The 13,215-nt window shown below is 52.8% G+C and overlaps 1 long non-coding RNA gene across 1 annotated transcript; it reads left to right on the top strand.

Moving 5' to 3' along the window:
- The first annotated feature begins 292 nt into the window (after nt 1–292).
- On the top strand, nt 293–12,525 carry LOC133228972 (uncharacterized). Its single transcript, XR_009730430.1, has 5 exons — nt 293–902; nt 2,146–3,549; nt 4,426–6,599; nt 10,958–11,120; nt 11,936–12,525. It is a non-coding gene; the product is annotated as an uncharacterized LOC133228972 (long non-coding RNA).
- The last annotated feature ends 690 nt before the right edge of the window (nt 12,526–13,215 follow it).

Genomic DNA, 13,215 nt, shown 5'->3' with positions numbered 1-13,215 from the left:
AAACTCATGACCATTGAGTCGGTGATGGCATCCAACCATCTCATCCTCTATCATCCCCTTCTCCTCCTGCCTTCAATCTTTCCCAACATCAGGGTCTTTTCTGATGAGTCAGTTCTTTGCATCAGGTGGCCAAAGTATTGGAGTTTCAGCTTTAGTATCAGTCCTTCCAATGAATATTCAGGACTTATTTCCTTTAGGATGGACTGGTTGGATCTCCTTGCAGTCCAAGGGACTCTCAAGAGTCTTCTCCAACACCACAGTTCAAAGGCATCAATTCTTCGGCACTCAGCTTTCTTTATATTCCAACTCTCACATCCATACACGACTACTGGAAAAACCACAGCTTTGACTAGATGGACCTTTGTTGGTAAAGTAATATCTCTGCTTTTTAATATGGTGTCTAGGTTGGTGGACCAGGGATCAAACCCAAGCCCCCTGCATCGGGAACATGGAGTCTTACCCTCTGGGTCACCAAGGAAGTCCCATGATTATCCCTTTTACAGATGGGGAAACTGAGGCTCAGAGAGAGGATGTGACATTTTGAGGTCTCTGAACTCCCAAGCCAGTGCTCTCTCCCACCCTCCTCAATCTCTCTACCCTCCTGAGTGCAAATCCCCATGGTGGGGTGGGGGAGGGCTGGGAGGCAAAGAGAGAAATGCTGTCAGAGACAAAGCACTGCTGTGGCCGCACAATGGTGACAATCCAAGCCGGATGACAGACACTGGGCTTCAGGAGCAGCCTGGAGCCCACCTGCAGCTCCCTCCAGACAATGAGAAGCCTGTGCTCCTGGGGGCACAATAGACACCCTGTGTTCAGTGGCCTGCCTGTCGCTGCACCACTCTGGGGATGAGAGATGGCCCTGGCAGCCACCGCCTGGCCTAGGAGCAAGGGGCAAGAGACTGGTGAGCTCATACATGGTGGTGGTGGGAGAGGAGAGTGGGCCGCCCACCCACATGGCAGGAGCTGGAAGGTCTCTCTTTCCTGGCTTAAACACTCCACCGTCAATGTGCTCTTACCTTGCCTGAAAGTGTATTAGTAGCTTTCCATTCCCTCTAGGCAAGCAACGTTTCTCCATCTGTAAAATGAAGGGGATAGATTTCACTCGGCAGAGATGCTGTTAGTATTAGATGAGGGAGGCATACTGAATGACACATAGTACTGGCTTGAGATGTGTCAGTTCCTTTTCATGATGGGTGAAAGGATGGATGGTTGGTGGGTAGTAAGATGGGTGGATAGGATGGGTGAGGGGGTGGATGGATGAATGAATGAATGGAGAGGAGATGAGTGGAAGCCTGGCTGGATGGATAGAAGGAAGAACAGATAGATGGGTGGGTGGATGGATAGATGGGTGGGAGATTAGATGAGTGGGAGGATGGCTGGCTGGCTGGATGGATAGACAGATGGATCGGTGGATGAGTGGGTAGATGGGTGGGAGATTGATGAGTGGGATGATGGCTGGCTGGCTGGCTGGATACATGGATGGATCAGTGGATGAGTGGATGGATGGATAAGAGCTTAGATGAGTGGAAGGATGGGAGGAATGGAGGATGGGTGATGGATGGAAGGGTGAATGAGTAGATGGATGGATGAATGGATGGGAGATTAGATCAGTGCAAGGACAGGTGGATGGATGGAAGGGTAGATGGGTAGATGGATGGATGAAGAAGACAATAGATGAGTGGAAGGATGGATGGGTGAATATCAGATGAGGGTCCAGGTAGCAGGTGCATGGAGGAATGGCAGATGGAAGGAGGGATGATGGCTGGGAAAGTGAGAGTAACAGAGAGGAGGGTGCTGTGTGTTCCTCAAGGGCAAGCTATGTGCATCTCCCAGCCTGCATCTCCTGGCCTGCTCTCCCCCCACCTCCCCACCCCCACCCCAAGAACAGATGCTCAGAGATCCTGTCTCCCTGGATCTCGAGTCTGTGCTGATCAAGGTCCCAGAGAGTCCTATCTCTCACCAGGCCCTTCCAGCGGCTGGGATGAAGACTCCAAGCCCCTCTCCATCATTGCTGGAGGTGACCAAGGCAGGAAACTTGGAGTCAGTTGGACCTGGTCCAAGTTCCAGCTCTACCTCCTGCTTGCTGTGTGACTTTAGGCCTGTCCCTTCCCGTCTCTGAGACTCAGCCTCTTCTTTGTCCACTAGGCATCCTGATCACAACCTCACTGGTATTGTGGGCAGCAAGAGAGATGGAACACTCAACAGTGGCCCCAGGACTGGAAAAGGTCAGTTTTCATTCCAGTCCCAAAGAAGGGCAATGCCAAAGAATGCTCAAACTATAGAACAATTGCACTCATTTCACATGCTAGTAAGATTATGCTCAAAATCCTTCAAGCTAGGCTTCAGCAGTATGTGAACTTAGAACTTCCAGATGTACAAGCTGAGTTTAGAAAAGGTAGAGGAACCAGAGATCAAATTGCCAACATTCGTTGGCTCATAGACAAAGCAAGAGAATTCCAGAAGAACATCTATTTCTGCTTCATTGCCTATGCTATAACCTTTGACTGTGTGGATCACAGCAAACTGTGGAAACTTCTTAAAGAGGTGGGAATACCAGACCACCTTACCTGTCTCCTAAGAAACCTGCATGCAGGTCAAGAAGCAATAGTTAGAACCAGACATGGAACAATGGACTGGCTCAAAATTGGGAAAAGAGTATGACAAAGTATTTTATCACTTTGCTTATTTAACTTCTCTTCAGAGTACATCATTCGAAATGCTGGGCTGGATGAAGCACAAGCTGGAGTCAAGATTGCCAGAAGAAATATCAATAACCTCAGATATGCAGATGACACCACTCCAATGGCAGAAAGTGAATAGGAACTAAAGAGCCTCTTGATGAAGGTGAAAGAGGAGAGTGAAAGGCTGGCTTGAAACTCAACATACCAAAAACTAAGACAGTGGCATCTGGTCCTATCAGTTCATGGCAAATAGAAGGGGAGAAAGTGGAAACAGTGACATGTTTTGTTTTCACTGCAGATGGTGACTGCAACCATGAACTTAAAAGACGCTTGCTCCTTGGAAGAAAAGCTATGACAAACCTATTAAGCTTATTAAAAAGCAGAGATATCACTTTGCTGACAAAGGTCCGTCTTGTCAAACCTATGGTTTTTTCAGTAGTTATGTACAGATGTGAGAGTTGGACCATAAAGAAGGCTGAGCACTGAAGAATTGATGCTTTCAAACTGTGGTGTTGGAGAAGACTCTTGAGAGTCCCTTGGACTGCAAGGAGATCAAACCAGTCAGTCCTAAATTAACTCAACCCTGAATATTCATTAGAAGGACTGATGACGAAGATGAAGCTCCAATACCTCGGCCACCTGATGCGAAGAGCGAACTCACTGAAAAAGACTCTGACGCTGGGAAAGATTGAGGGCAGGAGGAGAAGGGAGCAACAGAGGATGAGATGGTTGGATGGCATCAACGACTCAGTGGACATGAATTTGAGCAAACTCCAGGAGACAGTGGAAGACCGAGGAGCCAGGTGTGCTACAGTCCTGAGCTACTGAACAAGAGATGATGGAGAGGGAAGCTTCCAGCACATAGCAGGTGGGCAGTCACCAGTCTGGCTGAGAGGTAGGGCAGGGGAGAAGCAGATGGCAGTGAGGAGACTCAGGACTCAGTGCCCCACCAGCTCTGACCCGTCCCCTCCTTAATCCCAATGGTCCCATCTCCTGTTCTCTGATCCCTGAAATAGGAAGGAGCCAAAAAGACATTTCATACTTAAAGAGAACAAGCAAGAGACTCTTGAGCCACAGCCACCTCTTTGGAATTACCCAAAAGGGTTTTTTAATTAAAAACAAAAAGTTGGGGACAGGTTCATATCCATAATTCAGGGCCTGGGGCTGTGACCACCCATGGTTTCATTCCCCTTTATATGCATCTCACTCGTGGCGTGATCTATATTGTTAAAATCCTGCATGAAAAACATGCCCAGCTTTTCAGGTGGAGCTGTAAATATTTACCCTGCCAAACATGGGTTCCCCTGTCACGGAAACTTTGGGGCTTTTAAATGCAACTTAAGACATCCTGGAGCTGTCTCATTAAAATTTAGTCTTGCCTTTTCCATCTGCTGTAATTAACACTCAGGGCATGGGAGAGGCGGCTGGGGACGGGGACATAGAAGTTGAGAGGGGAGGGGGTTAGGGGATTCTAGCTATGCGGGCCTGATATCCTCCCCCCGTGGGGTCTCAAGCACCCTAGCCCGGAAGGTTCGACAGGCAGGGGATGCGGTTGGGAGCTCGTTCTGCCTCTGGGAAGGGGCTTCTCAGGGCTGGTCTGTGGACTGCTCCATCTCTACCCTCCCAGCCCCCTCCTCACAGAGGCAGGGCCTCACAGAGGCAGGGGTCCCCCCTCACATCTCCCTTTCTTCTTCTGAATACATGCTCTTTCTCTCTCTTTTTTTCCCTTTTTTTCTTTTGGCAGCACTCTGCGCACCATGTGGAATCTTAGTTCCCCAACAGGGATTGAACCCACGCTCCCTGCAGTGGAAATCTGGAGCCCTAACCACTGGACTGCCAGGGAAGGCCTGTTTTTCTTTGCCACACTCTCTTGAGCCTCTAGGCCTTCACATCTGCTATTCCCTCTGACTGGAATACTTTTCCACCTGGAGTTTCTTCCCATCTCTGTCCGCTCCTTGGGAGATGGTCCCGGTACCAGGCTAGGGGAGGGGCCCTCCTCTCTGTGTTTGCTGGGGTTGTAGCAGTGTCACACCAGACTTTTGTTCCTGCGTGCTTGTCAGCCCCACTCTATCAGCTTCCTGGAGGAAGGGAGAGTTTCTTGTTCTCCACCAAGCCCCCAGCTCCAGCACCGAGCCTGGAATGTGGAATGAAGATTAAGTGGCTGCATGGGTTCGGGGACGGGCCCAGAGCATCCCCACTGGAGGCTCCTTGTGTTACCTCCTGGGCTGGACCTTATGGCCCTACCCAGCTCTGGGGGGAGGTCTGAAGGCCTGAGGGTACGCCAGCTGGGCCCTCCTTCCAGCCAAGGTGCGGGGGCTGAATCACAGAGACCGTGGGCAAGGGTCCGCTCACCAGGGTTTTGGGGGAACAGCTTCTGTGAGAGATAAATCATACATTCAAAGTGTATCATTTGATGGTTTGCAGTATCTGCACACGGAGAAGGCAATGGCACCCCACTCCAGTACTCTTGCCTGGAAAATCCCATGGACAGAGGAGCCTGGTGGGCTGCAGTCCATGGAGTCGCTAAGAGTCAGGCATAACTGAGCGACTTCACTTTCGCTTTTCACTTTCATGCATTGGAGAAGGAAATGGCAACCCACTCCAGTGTTCTTGCCTGGAGAATCCCGGGGACAGAGGAGCCTAGTGGGCTGCCGTCTATGGGGTTGCACAGAGTCGGACACGACTGAAGCGACTTAGCAGCAGCAGCAGCAGCAGTATCTGCACAGAGTTTTGCAAACAGTACAACCATTTTAGAACATTTTCATCATTTCCCCAAAAGGGAACTCCTCGATTGTTAACAGACACACACATATGTGCACACACACGCACACAGACACACCGCCCCTGGCGACCGCTGCTCTTTCTGAATCATGAATTTGCCTCTTCTGGGCTTTCCACGTAAATGCGGTCATACAGCACGTGGTCTCTGTGACCGGCCTCCTTCACTCGGCGTCACGTTTTCAAGGTTCGTCCACACTGTAGCATGTGTCGGGGCGTCGTTCCTTTTTCAAGGCTGAATACTGTTCCCCGTTTGGACGGACCGTGTTTTGTTTGTCCCTCCCTCAGCCGATGGACATCTGAGTTGTTTCTGCCTTTTGTCTGTTATGAATAATGCCGCTTTGTGCATCCAGGCACAAGTTCTTGGTGTGGACACGTGTTTTCATTTCTCGGGGGTAGAAACTGGGAAGGAGACGGAGTTCCCTGGCGGTCCAGTGGTTAGGACTTGGCGCTTTCACTGCCATGACCTGAGTTCCACCCCTGGTCGGGGAACTGAGATCCTGCAAGCTACGTGTTGTGGCCAAAATTTTTTAAAAAAAGAAGTAGAGAAGGAGGATACGCTTGGGTTTCGTGATGGCATTTTGGCAGCTCTGAAACTTTCTGCTGGCCTCCTGGGTGGCGAGGGGAGGTTGTGCTGAGAGACGGTGGGAGGGAGGGGGTGCCAGGTGGAGAGGACCATAGCAGTTTCTAGTTAGCTGCTGTGGTATCTGGCAAGTCTCTGAACCTCGACCTCCCTATCTGCCAAGTGGGGACAACCAAGGCGCCTCCCAGAGTTGGTGCGGGCCCTGGGAAATGACAAGGCTGCAGGAAGAAGGCTCACAGGAAGCATCCTCCTTTGCCGGATGTGGAAAGGGCCCTGGAGATGCTCAGTTGACTATCCAGTACCCCCGTCCCTGTCAGCAGGGAATGTAGTGGAAGAACCACACTTGATGGTATTTGATTATGTTGCCCTGGGAGGAAGGTGTCATTACAGCCCCCATTTTGCAGATGAGGCTTCAGGAATCAAAATCACTTGCTGAGGTCACAGATCCAGTCCGCAGTCTCCCGGATGACGTCTTTTCCTCAGCCCGCTCCCAGCCTGGCTCTGCTTCCTCCTGGCGGCTATGAGAAGCAACGAGAAACCAGGCTCCATTTGTGGCTGTGAGTCCCTGGATGGCTGGGATTGTTTGTCTTGTCCCCCGATGTGGACCCAGTGCCCAGAACAGCCCTTGGCACAAAGCGGGCACTTGGCGATTTTGCTGAAAAGATGTGTGATTTGGAGACTCAGTTTCCCCATCTTTGAAATGGGTATGACATCTGACCACCACCCCCCCCCCCGCCCCGAGCTTGAGAAAGCACTTGGCACAGAGCTGAGCTTTTCAGATGGCATTCCCGCCTCTTTGTCGTCCCCCAGTGGTGTTGTGGGGGTGGGTGGGAGAGCAGCCCTCACCTGGGGGTCACTCCTCTGGGAGGAGAATGGGATGACAGAGTCCATGGCTAGTCCCACCCTGGAGCTTGTGAGGGCACCTGGCTCCTGCTGCTCCATCCCTCCTCCCAGGCTGGGTATACCATCAGTCAGCTCTTGCACACATTTGTGGGGCCCCAGCCTCAACTTCTGCCTGTCCTGGAGGGGTCAAATGAGTGTGTCTTCTGCACAGAGGTGCCCTGGCTCCTTTTCCAGCTAATGGAGCCAGATAGTGGTGGCTCAGAGGTAAAAAAACCTGCCTGCCAGTTCAGGAGACGCAGTAGATGTGGGTTTGATCCCTGGGTGGGAAAGATCCCCTGGAGGAGGAAATGGCAACCCACTCCAGTATTCTTGCCTGGAAAAAATCCCGTGGTCAGAGGAGCCTGGGGGGCTACAGTCCATGGGGCCGCACAGAGTCAGACATGACTGAGCACGCTGGATAATGGATAGTGATGTCAAGAGGCCTCTCCCCTGTGATTCCAACATAGCGGCCAGAATTTTAGTCCAGATTATCAGATGCCCAGCCCTACCTCTTGCTCACCCCAGAAACCCAGCGGGATGGGTGTTCCCGAGGTGGGGTTGGTCAGAGACCTCCATTCGCAGGCACTGATCCCCCAAGGAATCAGCCCCTGCCCTCTGTGGACTGTGGTCTGGTGAGGAAGAGGGGTGTTAGAGTGAGCTCGAGGCCTCCCCGCCTTTCCCTGAACCGGCTCACAAAGGCAGCACCGCTGACTGTAGAGCTGAAATTCCCCAGGGGCTGCCAGGCCCAGAGCCCGCACTTTGTCAACCTCGGTGACAGGCCAGTGCTGTTATGGTGTTGTTATTATTATTGTCAACATCACTCCCCCGGATACACTTGGCAAATGGCTGCCTTGGTGAAAAAAGTCATGGGGTGGGATTGAGGGGCCTGGGGCCTGGCCCCTGTCTGCTGTGGTCCCAGTGAACTCGGCAAACACCACCTCCCTGGGCCTGGAGCCACCGTCCCTACAGTGGCAGCGTCTCGCAGTGGCCGAGACCTGGGCAGGGAGCTGGGCTACATGCTCTGCTCTGCTCTGCTCTGCAAAAGCCAGTGAGCTGGGGCAGGTGACTTCAACACTCAGGATCTCCGCTTCCTCATCTGTAAAGAGGGAGCAGAGGAGTTCTCACCCAGCTGGGCCACAGGGAGGATCTCGGTCGGGGTTACACGTGCAATACCCTGACACAGCGATCGTCAGGCATTGGACTGAACTGGGGGGCAGGAGGCGTTGTAGGAATGAGACCATAGGGAGACCCCTGACCCCTTGCCTGTGGCAACTGCGCAGGTAGCTGTGTGAGGGGGTGGTCTGACCATGTCACCCAGAGGCTGCGGTTGAAGCGGCCACCGGTCGTGTCATTTTCCAATCTGCCACAAGGAATCAAAGGCTCTGACGGGCCTGTTAGCGCCCATTCTCCGGGGATCACTCAGACAATTTCCGCAGCGCTCCGTGACAATGGGCCGTAATTAAGGTGTCAGCATATCATTTAGCCCTTTCAGCGCAAAGCCCAGAGACAGGCCAGGCAATCTGCAGCCTTTAATGAGAAATGCTCAGAGGGAGTGGGAGGGTGGGAGATGCGCGGGCGTGGGAGGGGGTGCACATCCCCCCTGGACACCTTCATTGGCCCAAGGGGATGGACCAGGTGGGTGTCTGAGCAGTGGAGGAGGGCGGGAGGTAAGATGGCCCTGCAGGTCAGGGGACCAAGGTCAGGCCGGCTGGGTGCCTCAGCGGTGCCCTCAGCCCCCCCTGAGTGCCCCCATCAGAGTCCTCTCGAGGCTGTGTGGGCAGCTTCGTGTGCCGCCTCACCGCTCAGCTCTGGACAAGGAGCTTCTCCAAGACAGAGGCCACAGGTGCCACCTCTGTCCCTGTGCCTTCAGTTCCTTGACCAGGAGTGGCACTCAGTGAATGCCTAAAGGGCATAAGAAAGAGTGGAGAAAGGGAGGGACAGACAGAAAAACCAACAAGGTAAGAGGAACCAAAGGCAAACATTTGATAGCAGAACTTCCGACACCTGTCATTGGATTTAGGACCCACCCCGATTCAGTATCCTCCGCCCATGGGACTCTCCAGGCAAGAAAACTGGAGTGGGTTGCCATGCCCTCCTCCAGGGCATCTTCCCAACCCAGGGACTGAACCTGCGTCTCCGGTGTTGGCGGGCAGATTCTTTACCACTAGAGACACCTGATTTTATTTATTTATTTGCGGCCGCACTGCGTCTTCGTTGCTGCGTGCAGGCTTTCTCTAGTTGCCGCAAGCAGGGGCTACTCTTCATTGCAGTGCGCAGGCTTCTCATTGCGGTGGCTTCGCTTATTGCAGAGCATGGGCTTTAGGCTCACGGGCTTAGTAGTTGCAGCGCACGGGCTTAGTCGACCCACAGCATAGGGAATCTTCCCAGACCAGGGATCTAACCCATGTCGCCTGCATCGGCAGGCAGGTTCTTAACTACTGGACCACCAAGGAAGTCCCTGCACTCTCATCTTAACTTGATGAAAGCTCTCATCTTATCTTGATGACACTTGCAAAGACCCAGTTTCCAAATAGGGTCACATTCACGGGTACTAGGCATTAGGGCCTCAACATATTTGCGGGCAGGGACACCATTCTTCCCACTACAGCCATTGGCACACTGTCAGCTCATTACTAGAGGCATTTAATAAGTTCTTCATGGGCCCAGGAGCTGGCCCAGATACAGGGCTCCTGGTCTCACAAAGTTTAGAGTCTATGACCACAACGTGGGGCAGAAGCTTGGGGGGCCAGGGATGGGGGCTCAGCAGGGTGGGTCTGTGCCGGGACCACATGTTAGAATACTGTCCTCAGAGCTGGACTAGGAGAGGAGGCAGGCTGGGGGGAAGGGGCTGCAGCCTCGGCCCCCAGCCCTTCCCCTTCTCCCCTGGCATTTGGATAAACCCACAGAGGAGCTCCCGACATCTGGAGCCCGTGTAAACGGAACATAAATCAGCTCCAACCATCACATCTGCAGCCGCCACGCTGCAGACTGTTTCCCACCTAACCCTGGGTGGGCTTGGCATGGGCAGGAGGGCAAAAGCGGGTCCAGAACGTTAGCGGGGCCCCCACGGCTAGCATCATCGTGTTTAGAAGCTTCTGTCGCAACGTGTTCATGCCCAGGACACGCAGGACCCAGGAGTTTCTTTGTAGAGGGTGGAATGGGGGTGTTAAGAGATGGGGATGTATGGGACTTCCTGGAAGTCCAGTGGTTAAGACTCCCGAGTTTCCACTGTAGGGGACACAGATTCAATCCTTAGTGGAGGACCGAAGGTCCCACATCCCGCACAGCACAGCCAAAAGAAGAGAGACATGTGGACATAGACAGGAAGAACTTTGAAAGATGGAAGAGGAGGGATGGGACATCTCTGGGGGATGAAGGAGAGTGAGGCAGGACCAAGTGGTTATGGGGGCATTCGGGGGCAGGGCACAGGCAAGAGCCAATGAGGCTCCAGGGCCAGCTCCACAGCCTTCTCCATGCTCCCTCCCTCCCTCCCTCCCCCACCCTGCCTTGGGGGTCCCAGAGCCAGTCAGAGGAGGGGAGGGGAGCAAGAGGCCACCATGGACCAGACCTTGACATAAGTTAGGTGATTCTACTTTACCTAACTTTGACCCTGTGCTTGTAAGGTTGTTTGTTTCATCCCCATTTTACAGATGAAGAAACTGAGAGGCTGAGGTGACCCTTAAGAGGCATCTACACCAGGACCCAAACCTCGTACTTCTACTCTTCCTCATCTTCATTGTCTCACCCTGCACCTGATGGAGAAAGCATGTTGCATGTGCGTGTGCTTGAGTGTGTAAGGGCATAAGCACATGTGTGTACATGAATGTCAGCGTGTGTGTGTGTGTGAATGTTGGGGGGAGGCAGTCTCTCCTTGAAACCCAAGATCAAAGTACAGAAACCAGAACCTCTCTCCCCGTCCTGAACCAATCAGCATGATGATTGTCACCATCCAGTCTTAAGCACCTACTGTATACAGGACCAGCGCTTTCAGGCTCAGCCTCTCACCCACCTACTCATTCATTCAATTTCACAGGCCATTTCGTGAGCACCTACCACATGCCAGGCCTTGCACTGGGGACCCTATGTGAGTGGAACACCACCCCTGACCCTAAGGTGCTCGCTCTCCAGTGAAGAACAGCCGTGGAACAGCTGAACTTGGCAGCAGACTGTGGTTGGCATCCTAAGAGATTAAGGAGGTAAGTTTCCAGAGGGTGGCATTTGGGAATTTGCTCCCGGAGTACAGGGACCATGTCTGTCTGGTTCATGCTGAATCCCAGCTCCCAGCGCAATGCCAGACACGCGATTGAGCCTGTATTTGTTTGCTGAATGACTATTGATTGAAAGATGGGCAGGTTCTCAGCATGCAGAGTCAGGTGGGGCTGGTCATCCTGGCTGATGACCCTGAGGTGCAGAGGAGGGGGAGCACTGAGACTGTTGGAAGAACAATGGTTTGGGGAAAACTTGACAAGGAAAAACCTGTCCCCAAGAATCAGGTGTGAGGGAAACCTGGCCCCCACTCGTAGGCTCTAGCTGGGTGAGTCGAAGGCAGGCTTCTTTTCTTTTTTAAGAAACAGTATTATTTATTTGTGTTTGGCTGTGCTGATTCTTCGTTGCTGCACGGCCTTTCCTTTAGTTGCAGAGATCGGGGGCTGCTCTCTAGGTCTGGTGTGTGGGCTTCTCATTGCGGTGGCTTTTCTTGTTGCGGAGAATGGGCTGTAGGACACAGGCTCAGGAGTTGTGGCCCTCAGACTTAGTGGCTCCACACCATGTGGAATCTTCCTGGATCAGAGATCGAACCTGTGTCTCCTGCATTGGCAGGCGGATTCTTAACCACTGAGCCACCAGGGAGGCCCTAGGCAGGTTTCTTAATCTTTCTGATCCTCTGTGTTCTCATCTCCAAAATAGATACTCATGTATTTGCAGGGCTATTATTTGGCAGGGGAGGGGGTTGTTTTCCTTTTTAGTATGGAAACTCAAAAAAAAGTATTTATTTGGCTGTGCTGGGTCTTAGTTGCAGAATGCCGGACCTTGTTCTCTGACCAGGGATCGAACCCAGGCCTCCAGCAGGGGGACACAGAGTCTTAGCCACTGGACCACCAGGGAAGTCCCAATAGACGATATTGACTAATGCAGTTATGGAGGCTGCAAGTCCCAAGACCTGCAGTCAGTAAGTTGGAGGCTGAGGAGAACCAATGGGGTAAGTTCCAGTCCAAGTCCGGGTTGGAAGGTAGGAGACGATGGATGTCCCAGCTCAAGGACAGTCGGTGGGGAGAGAGTAAATTCTGTCTTACTCAGTTTTTTGTTCTGTTCGGGCCCTCAGTGGATTGGTTGGGGCACAGACAGTGGGGAGGGCAGTGTGCTGTCCTCAGACCACGATTCAAATGTTCATCTCGTCCAGAAACACCTTCACAGATGCACCCAGAATGATGTTTAACCAAAATGTCTGGACACCATCAGTCCCAGGCAAGTTGACACATGAAAATAACCCTCGTACTCCCAGAACCCAATACTGCCTGACAGAGTAGGGGCTCAATCCATGTTTACTGAATGAATGAAAAATGGGGTTGGAGAGACTTGACTTTGATGTGGGACAGCCCCCCCCACCCCCGCCCCGTATGGCTGAAGCCACTCTTGCTTCAAATCCTAAAGCCTGCCTCCTTCTCTGGGGCATTCTCCTTGCACCTTCCCCTCCTGAGTTCTGTTCTCCTAGATCCTCTCACCAGCTTCCACTTTAGACTCAAACATGAGGTCATTCCCCACTGGGCCTCAGAGGGGTCTTTCTATGCTCAGAGCTGACCCTGCTCGTCCCCTGCCCAAAGTCCTCCCATGATCCCTCAGTGCCCCTGGGACAGGGTGCCTCCCCTCACCCTGCAGGGTCTTCTTTCCATAAACACAATGATCAGACCATTTCGAGTGAGACCCTCCCCAGACCCTGCCATTTCTTTCTCCAGGAAGTGTGTGTTAGTAGCTCAGTGGTGCCCGACTCTTTGCTACTGCATGGACTGTAGCCTGCCAGGCGCCTCTGTCCGTGGGATTCTCCAGGCAAGAACACTGGAGTGGGTGGCCATTTCCTATGCCAGGGAATCTTCCCGACCCAGGGTTCGAACCAGCATCTCTTACGTCTCCTGCATTGTCCTCTCCAAGGAGGAAACACACGTAATCTGCCTCCTGCCAACTCCTTTGACCTCTGTCTCCTTGGGCCTCGAAGCTCATGGGATCATGTTGTCTCTGTGGGGACCCTCCAGATTGTCCCCAGGGGTTCCATCCCAGGGAGGACACCTCTCCCCCTGG

The sequence above is a fragment of the Bos javanicus genome, chromosome 17, assembly GCF_032452875.1.
Source record: "Bos javanicus breed banteng chromosome 17, ARS-OSU_banteng_1.0, whole genome shotgun sequence".
Classification (NCBI taxonomy): Eukaryota; Metazoa; Chordata; class Mammalia; order Artiodactyla; family Bovidae; genus Bos; species Bos javanicus.
The sequence above is the reverse complement of the archived record's forward strand: the minus strand, read 5'-3'. Positions and strand labels throughout refer to the sequence as shown.